This window comes from Rhinoraja longicauda, chromosome 5, assembly GCF_053455715.1.
Source record: "Rhinoraja longicauda isolate Sanriku21f chromosome 5, sRhiLon1.1, whole genome shotgun sequence".
Classification (NCBI taxonomy): Eukaryota; Metazoa; Chordata; class Chondrichthyes; order Rajiformes; family Arhynchobatidae; genus Rhinoraja; species Rhinoraja longicauda.
Window position 1 is genome coordinate 46,141,115 of NC_135957.1, and position 8,739 is coordinate 46,149,853.

An 8,739-nucleotide genomic window follows, 5' to 3' on the forward strand; every position below is an offset into this window, starting at 1 on the left:
ACTATTACCCACACACTCAACCCACCTGATGCCCCATTCCCCACCACTACTGTTCCAATCTGCCCACCATCCCTCCCTTATCTGGTTTCACATTACCCTTTCTTATCAGATTGCATAATCTTTGTTTTCTCCATTGATTACCTACCAATCTATGTCACTGTCTCCACCTTTCCCTCCTCACACCTGGCTCCATCTTGACCATCAACCTCTCCTTACCTGGATCCACCTATCACTTGCCAGTTCCTGTCTCGGGGCCCTACAGCTCTTTTTACTGGCTCTCTAACCCTTACAGTCCTGATGCAGATCTCAACCTGAAATGTTGATTATCCCATTGCCTCCACAGATGTAGCCTGACCCAATGAGTTCCTCAGCAATTTGTTGCTCCAGATTACAGGCCTTCAGTCTCTTGTGTCTCCATTTCTAGATGGTTTTGTTTCAGTCTGATCTGATGCAAATTCAACATCAGATGGGTATCAAGTGATAGGGTGTAGAAACAAGGAATTGCAAATGTTGATTTACAAAAAATGATGCAGAGTAACTCACCCTTTCAGGCAGCATCTCTGGAGAACATGGTGATGTTTCAGATCGGGAACTTTCTTCATACTGAGCAAGTGATGTTGTTCTCTGTGTAATGTTTTTGACACATTGAGGGGAAATTACTTCATTTTGTCCTAGAAGAAGCCAGCATTGGTCATTCCTGGGGCAGCTGCGTTTTCATTGCCCAATGTGAAGGCCAGATAGATGCACAATGTGAAGGCCAGATGCTCCACAATTTAACTGCAAATATGTGACTAATCTCTTGACACACTAGTTGTGTTGAATTTTCTAGTTATTTGTACTAATCTCCTGTTCTTGTCAAGTTTTTTCTACAACTATGTATCATAAAATCTAAACGTCCATAGCATTTTGCAAACCACCAATTTTCTCAACATTTATGCTCAGTTGTATTCATCCCTGACTGCAAGATTTTCCTGCCATTTCTGTGCATTTTTAGTATGCATCCGCAGAGTATCGCAGTCATCTTTCAAAAATAGATTTCTTGTTGGCTTTTAGGTAAAAGAGATTAATAGTAACAATTAATTGTTCAATCTTCTCTGACATAATCTTTACCTTAGTATAAAACCATCAGAACTTGAAGGGTAAAGGTGTAAAGGTGTATGAACCAGTGAAGAATTAAAAATGCTTTCTCTGATATAGGTTATAATTTATCTTAATTTTGGATTAAATGGCCAATTTGTGCAGTGTCAAACATGCACCTTTAAAAAAAACCCTTCTACTTCTTATAAGGTGAGGGCATTAGCTTTCAAGCTTTTTAATTTGCTTTATGAACAACAAAATGACCTTAGGAACTCATCCATCACACAGGCCTCGCAAGGCCAAGTTTTTGCCCCATGCTCAGTTTTGGCCTTGGGAGGTGACAAGTCTGTTTTCATAATGGGGAAAAAAGATTAGAGTGGAGAGGTGCTACAGTATATTGCCATGAATTAAAAAAGGTTGTGCTTTGTTCTGCAATTTATCTTGTATCACTATTTTTCACAACAGTTACTTTATTTGTTTTAAGTTTTCTGTGCCTCATTGACATTGATATCTTCAAAATAACTGGTATCTTAAAAAAAACCTGAAGATCTAAGGGAAATTCAACTCCATTATCAGTTTCTATACCACATGTTATGATATTTGGCATAATGCAGGAATAGAAAGAAAGCCAAAAAAGCTTTCTGCAAGAGAGCTTCTGGCATTAGTTACGCAACAGTAGTTGTTTTGATCCTTGAAACCTTAACTCCAGTAGCATACACCTGAATTTATGGGAATACTGGAAATTGCGCTCCATTGAACACACAACCAGCAGGGCATGGAGACAGGTAGCTGAATGACTCCCTCTTGTTAAACAAAAAAACTGGCAGATGACTATGGAACATTTAATGTTAACAGGCAACAGCTGCTAAAGTTTTTAAAAAATCAATAAAAACAATATATCTTTTCCACAAGTGATGATTAGCAGTTTCATAACAGCTAAACTGACATAGTACGTCTTATATTAAGTTTTTATTTAATAAAATCTTAAATTAAAGCACCATCTTGTGTACATTAAGCCACTGGTACCAGCATTCATGAAGTATTTTGGTTCTACTTGTCGTACTTTTTCTATGGGGAGCTGACATAATTTTTGATGTATTACATTCAAAGATATCTTTGGTTAATCTGGCACCTGTGCATATGCACTTTCTAGTCGTAGTCATTGGATAATGAAAAGGAATTGAGGTCTGGCTGATTTCCATTCTCCGCCTGAGTTAAGTACTACACTGGGCTGAAGGCATCAGCACTTTTTTTCAGTCACATCTAGGGGAATTCAGTCTCTCCAAGGCACTATCAGAAAGCATGAGATAACTTCCTTCGTCTTAATGGTCTGGTGAATAGGTGCTTCATATGACTTCGCTCCCACCCTCCAGTAATTTTTTTCCAGTCCTACAATGCACATTCCTATTTCCCCATCTCCCCACCATCATTTGGTTGACTCCGACCTCTTACCCATTCACTCCACCATCAGAGCTTGCCCTGTATCAGCCTGAGAACAGAATGTAATTAGCTATCAGCTATCTAATATCATGGGGGTACTTTTGCAGTGCATGCAGACAGGTCAACGAGTTATGATTATTGAACCTAAGAATCGTACATCTTTCACTAAGATCAGCCCTCATTCTGCAACGCATGCCTTGCATAGAGATAGGCAATCTCACAAATAAATCAGATCAAAAATCTACAGACTGGCAAATATCATCATGAATAGTTGTATCCAATGAAACAGTCGACAAGCAGAAGAGGCTCCAAGAACATGCCTCTCCCCGTCAATGGCAGAGTTTGTGCATCACAGATTAAGGATGAAGCATTTGCAAATTTGTTCAGCCAGAAATAGTTGATGTATTTTGGCTTCCTCCTAAAATCCTGATCACATCAAGCAGCCACTTTGAATCAGTTAACATGATATAAAGGGCTAGCTGAACCAAAGTGTGCCCCAGCCAATATCCCAACTGAGACAGTCTGAAGAAGGGTCTCAACCCGAAACGTCACCCATTCTTCTTTCCAGAGAAACTCTGTCCTGCTGAGTTACTCCGGCATCTTGCTCTCTGGAACCAGCTTTGCTTCCAGCCAAACTGTTCCAGTAGAACTACAACCACCTGACAGGTGAAAAAGATTCTCAGATACACCTTTTCCAAAAAAAGGATAAATACAATCCAACCAATTGCAGGCTAATCCCAATCAGAAAAATGATAGAGGGTATATACACTGTGCATTAAGTGGCACTTGTTCACAAATAGTATGTTCATTGATGCCCAGTTTGGGTTTGCAAAAACACGTTAATACCAGACCTCATTACATCTGGTCTAAACATGGATCAAAGAGAATTGTTGCTGTGGGCATCAACCCAGCATTTGACCAAATGTGACATTAGAGCCCTGGTAAAATTGAAGTTAATGGTATTGAGGGGAAAATGCTTCATTAATTCAGATTGTGTTACTCATAAAGGAAGGTGATCATGATTATTTGAGGTTAATTATTAAAACCCCAAGACATCAGGATTTTCCTAGACCTAATAATCTTCGACTGCTTCATCAATGACCTACCTTCCAATATTAGGTCTGAAGTAAAAATGTTTGAGAATTTCACAATGCTCAATTTCTTTTGGGACTCATCAGAAGATGAAGTCTCTCAAGCTTGCATGCAGCAAGGCCTAGCTAATGGATATTTAAAACTTTGATTTGGCGATATTTGGAGTCGTGGTGTACCGCATTACAGGAAGGATGTGGAGGCTTTGAAAAGGGTGCAGAAGAAATTCACTAGGATGTTGCCTGGATTAGAGAGGATAAGCAATAAGGAGAGGTTGGACAAACCTGGATTTTTTTTCTTGGGTGCAACCGAGGCTGAGGGATGACTTGATAGTATATAACATTTTGAGAGCCATGGATCTAGTAGATGATCAGAGTCTGTTTCCCATTACAGAAATGGCAAATATTAGAAGGCATAGCTTAAAGATGGGAGGGGGAAAGTTTAAAGGAATTTACATGGCAAGGCTTTTACAGCCAGCATAAGTGGTGGAAACAGATAAGATAGCAATGTTTAAGAGACATTTATACACATGCACACCTGCACATGGATTTGAAGGATGTAGACCATGAGCAGGCAGATGTGTATTTTAAATTGGCAACCTAATCAACTCTGACACCATGGTCTGAAGGGATGATCCCTGTGTTGTACTCTTCTATGCATGGCAAAAAATATTTGAACCACACAATTGCCAGCTGGGCAAAGACCATTCCAAAAGGCTGATTCTCCTATAGCAGGTGACCCAACTCCTAACAACGCAGTGTTTTGACTGTATGGCAAAATCATGAACTTAGTATCACTTTTTTTTAACAATTCCCCTAGTTTACAGTTTTTAAATATATTTGGTGGGGTAATTTATTGAATATTTAAATATAGTAGGAATCTCGACATAAAATCAAGAGTAATCTCTATCACTTTTTACGTTTTTATTTTGTCATGACCCTTCAGACATTTTGCTGCTCATAATGGACAATTTCCTGCAGCAGCTGTTAGCTTTTATATCAATGCCACTGGCACATTCAATATAGGCTATAGAGATGGTGCCCTTTTGGGAAACATGTACAAGTTAAAAAAAATGGTTTTACTCTAACCTTTAAAGTTTGGTGTGCGTGAGAATGCCAAGGTGATGGCTAGTCTCCATAGGGACTGGTCTTTGAGTCTAACTTTTGAAAAGTTAAACTTTCTACATTGCATGCTCAAACATCTTTTTAAGTCCAATAAAACTGTCAACTGTGCATTCATAAATTCGAAAATGCTCATTATTTCAGAACGTGAACTCTTAGCTGAACCGCAATTTAACTTTTGATTGTCACAGTTGTCTGTTAATGTTTTACTTTTCCAGAGGTTCGACTCTACAATCTCCTTTATAATGTTCACCACAAAGTTAAACATATAGTGGGCTGAAAGCAGTAGCTTCAGACAATACACTTCACCTCACTGCAGTGATTATTCTTATCCTGTAAGCCATTTTTCTGCAACATAATTTCTTCCCGTCATGATGCTAAGTTGCAACGCGCAAACTGTTGGAGGAAGTTCTCTTTCTAATTTAGAGTGCCCTCTCTGTTGTACAATCACTGGTTCATTGCCATTTTGGCAGGCTAGTGATGTGAATTTTGGATCTGGATCTGTCCATCGCCACTGTCAATCCTGGTTCATGATAGCCAGTAGCAGATGTAGGACAAAACAACCAATGCCCTGCCAACCATCACCTCGCCCATACTTCTCCACAACCTCATGTCATGAGGGACCCTGCCTATCAACAAACATTCCAAGGAAAAGCACACCAGAGGAATGGTTAAACTTGGCCAAGTGAGACACAGGGCATCTTTCAGTCTCTAGCCTCAAATTATGGCTTTTTAGTTAGGAAACAAATGTCACAGATGAGGCAGGACACGAGTGTCAAGCAAAGCCAATGAAGCGGGACACGTGTCAAGCAAGGTTTTCTTTATTCCTCAAGCACCATACAGCTCCCCAAACCCCCAACCAGTTCAAATCCTCCTGGAACTCCAACTACCAACTGCCACTCCTCCCCATTCCAAGTTCCGTGACCTCGCCCCCATGCCGAGGGTTGGCTTCACGCGTGGCTCACCACCAGGGACCGCCACACAGAGCCAAATATTCTATCAATAAACACTTTAAACATTGTTATGTTTGGTAATTCATTCATCTAAAAAAATAAATTATTGTGGAATAAATTTGGAATTTTGATCACGCTCAGCAGGAGTCACAAGAATAGAAAATGTAAAATTATAAGTAAGCAATATTAGAACTAAGAGTTGTTCATTGGGTGAATTTGGAGAGATGACTAAGATTTGTTATATTCATAATTGAATAGTAAGTGTAATTGCTCAGAGTTACAATAGAAAATACACTTAACAACCATGTAGACAATCGAGAACTGGAGTGTGGTTGAGGCTTTTTTCAAACTGGTATAACTTGCGACATTGCATAAAGTATAGTACAGATTCATCTGAAAAATATTAAGGCATGATTTTAAATTCAGAAAGGTTACAGAAACCTTATTTGGATTCCATTGGGCTTGGATGTTTGATGGTTGCTCTGGGATTAAAATAATTAGCTTTGGTTTGGTCTGTTTTGTAGAGAAAGCTATTTTCCATTTGAATCCTGAAAAAGCAGGCACAGTTTGAGATACCATCAGAAGTGCAACAAAAATAATTTTTGACTCTATCCTCAGCTAAAGGTGGATAATGTGTTCATTGATATTTTTTAAGGTTGGGCTCATCAGATTTTTAATGATAATATTATCAAAGACATGGATCTACGAGGGGTCTAAGCACAGGCATGCAAGGTATAAATCGGTCACAACCCAATTGAAGGGTAGATCTGTTTTGAGAGGTTGAATTGTTCCACATCCTAGTTCTGAACCTCTAAACTTCTTGGAAGGACAAATAGTTGTCATGTTGTGATCGAAGATAGACACAAAAAGCTGGAGTAACTCAGCGGGATAACTGACTGACATAGTGGAAAATAAAGCATAAATATTCCTTGAATAAACTGATGCTGCATTGACTAAAAACTAGTTTATATGATCAGATCTATACAATAAGCAGATGATTATTATATGGTCATCAGATAGCATATGGAGGACCAGCTTACAACTCAGGCCTGGTGTTGGCTTAGCAAATTTGGGTGCCCTGTGGGCTTCCTTTTATGTCGAATGATTGGTTTCATTGAAGTGTATAATACAGCACAAAAATTATTCATTTTTAATTTAATTTGTATTTAACACTGCATTTTAATGAATCATTAATGGTGAGTGAGAAGAAAATAGTTGTGAGGGAAGCATTGACATTCTCAATGCACAAAATGTAGGACTTCTTAGCTGGCCTAAAGTATATAATATTTCCTGTGATTTTTGCAATCATTTAAAAAAAAATTGCAGAAATTAGATGGAAATATAGGATTATAAAGAATGATGAACCAAATTATAAAGTGTCGCACCAGGTGTATAGGTGTACTGGGGACATGGAATCATTGTCAAAATATGTGTAGGAAGGAACTGCAGATGCTGGATTAAACTGAAGATAGACACAAAAAGCTGGAGTAACTCAGCAGGACAGGCAGCATCTCTGGAGAGAAGGAATGGGTGACGTTTCGGGTCGAGACATTTGAAGAAGTATCTCAACTCTAAACGTCGCCCATTCTTTCTCTCCAGAGATGCTGCCTGTCCCGCTGAGTTACTCCAACCTTTTGTGTCTATCATTGTCAAAATATGTTCTTTTTGCTTTGTCATACATTAGAGTAATCTAACATCACTTGATCCTAGTGCGGTCTGGAGTGAATAAACTGTGTCCTCCTCAAACTTCTTTGTCAAATATTACATCTCGCCTTGAACAAATTCCCCATTCGTGTGGAGTAATTTTACAGATTGAATGGGAAGTCGAGTTTCAGGTCATTGATTCAGTCACTGTGGTATATGAGAGAATGGCATTACACTAAACATACATAAACATACATAAGACGACCAACTGTAGGACACAACCTCTTGACAAGGTGTTTTCGCAGCAAAACTGTGGCAAAGGTGGATTACTATTCATAACGTGAGAGCTACATCTTTGTGAAAGACAGACTTTGGCTGCCTGAATGAAAGACTGCTCTAAAATGAAGACCTCAAGTCTGCCACAAAATTCATGGACCAATCTGCTCTGTTGTATGCTTCAAAGACATCCAGTAAAGGCAGCTTATAACACTAGAAAGTTACCACCCTATGCTCATTATCACAGCCACGGATGCCACACTCCATTGTCTCCTATCAGAAAAACAACACTGCATAATTGACTCCTTCCTCCAAGCCAATTTTGAATACAGTCATTTTTAAAAAGGGAAATTTCTGAGTCTCCAAGATGTACTGAAATAATTTTTAAGGAACTCCAAATAAAAAGGAAAAGCATTCACCAAGTTCTGAAAATTAGAAACAAAACAAATGATGGAAAAACATAGCAAGATGAACAATTTGTATGTAACCCTGCATCAGAACTGAATAATGGAGGACAAACAGGTTAGGAAAGTAAGTGGGAGGGACGAGAGGTTGTCCACTTATGGAGCCCTAGCTAATGCGTAAGATGACTGGAACAACTGTTGGATGATATAAAACATTATCTGTGAGGCGATTGAAAAAAGGGCTAATTCTCTCGGTCCATAGCAGTACAAATGATTAATCTCATGGCCTCTTTGGGGGAAGAAATATGATCTCTGTAATTATAAAAACTGAATGTCCTCTTTAATGTAGCATTAGTTTCATTTGTTACTCAGTGAGTTTGAAACTTCCTTTGACCTGGCTGCCATTTATTTGGTTAATTTATGACTTTTGCCAAATGCCACAGGAAATTGTTCCCTCCATTTAAATTTTTTCAATTAACACATCAAAAAAAGAAGTTGTTGTCCAAACCTCAGAATCTCTACATGAGCACGCTAATTGCACGTTCCACCACAATTCAGGTGGTTGAATGAGCTTCATATATTTACATCTGAACTTTGTTCACGGCTTCTTAATGGGGCCTCGATTCGGGCAACAATGAATATTCTTTGTTTTCTAGCAACCAGCAGTCCAGTTTTGGCTGTCCTTCATAGCTCAGATTGTACAAAATGAAAGAATTGGGTGAAAACAAAATATGA